Here is a 1,448-nt window from a genome sequence, read left to right as displayed (position 1 = left end):
GTGGCTGCCGCAGGCGCCGTGCACGGCCTCAACCACAGACTGTCTGCCCCCCCGGCCCCACTCGGCTGCGGTGTCACAGAGGGAGAGCAGGTGGTTGTGTGGGGATGTGGGGAGTGCTCTAAGGGACACCCAACCTGGGACAGTGTTTTGGGTCCCTTGCCACATGATGTTTCATCCCAGAGGCATTTTGGCCTTTCTCTCTTGCTGTGTTTCACTTTCCAGCACAGCCCATGGCTGGTGGTGTTGGCAGCTGCAGCCACCAGTAGTCTGTACCCTAATTTTTTCAGAAATCAAGACAAATTCCTTTGCCTCAAAAGCTCCTAGTCCTGTTTCTCCCAAGACCTTTCTCTAACCCATGACTCCTCTGACACCCATGGCTGAACTGTCACTGGGTTTTGTGGCTGGTCAGGCAGTGAAGAGCCACAACAGCCCCTTGAACCTTTTTAATATCCCTTCCCTAAGCTTTAGCCCTGCTCTGACTTGCCCTGGGCTGGTTGTCTGCCCTCAAGGACCTTTGCCTTTCTCCAACCACTTTAACCAGTTTTTCTGGGATGTGTGGGGAGCTGGCATAATCTCAAAGCCCAAATGACTGGTGGTGAAAATGTAATTGTCCCCTTGCTCCCTTTCTGGTGCTGCCTGGATTTATCATTGGCTGTTGGTGGCTTCTGTGGGCTCAGAGAACTTGACAGCCGTGGGATCCTGGGGAAGAGCTGAAAACACTTGGGTGGCAGCTGGGGAAAACAAGGAGGGAAACAAGGTGCTGCTCCTGGGGAATGAGGTGCACAGCAAAGCTTCTATTTAGGGCTACCCTGGCCATACCTGCATTAGGGACTGGATGCACTGGATGCACTCTGACCAGGATAAAAACCAGGTTGCCAAGCCTGGGGACTTTACTCGGGGGTCCCAGGGGCTGGGGAAGTGACTTGCTTTGGGTGGGGACTGAGTTTCCTCTCAGCCTTGTTTGATGCTCGTGCTGGCACCAAATGAAGGAAAACCCAAGCGGCAGCAGCGACACCCCCCGGAAGCAGCAGATGTGCTCAAGCAGCTGAGAGAGCAGAGGCTGCACCTTCGGGCCGAGAGGGGCCGGGAAGGGCTGTGGTGCCACCGGGAGGGGATTCGGCACCGCCGCGGTCAGTGGGTGCCCGGCGGGCCTGAACCGTCCAGCAGCTCTCGGCAAGTGCGCCACGTGCTCGGACAGGGGACCCGAACAGACCCAAACCGCGAACCCCGGCCCAGCCTCGGGGCTGCACGGCCCGCGCTACCGGAGGGGCCGCAGGGGCAGCCGGACATCGGGACTGGCAGGGGCCGAGGAGCCGCCGTCCGGGGATCGACGCCCGCTGTCCGGAGCTCCGCGCCCGCCCGGCCCCGCTCGGAGCCACCGCCCCGGACCCTCCGCCCGCCCCGCCCGCAGCCCGGGCTGCACCATCGCGGGCGGTCGCGGGGGGGGG

This window comes from Corapipo altera, unplaced genomic scaffold (assembly GCF_003945725.1).
Source record: "Corapipo altera isolate COAL_440 unplaced genomic scaffold, ASM394572v1 65, whole genome shotgun sequence".
NCBI classification, from domain to species: Eukaryota; Metazoa; Chordata; class Aves; order Passeriformes; family Pipridae; genus Corapipo; species Corapipo altera.
This window is presented reverse-complemented; position numbering follows the sequence as displayed.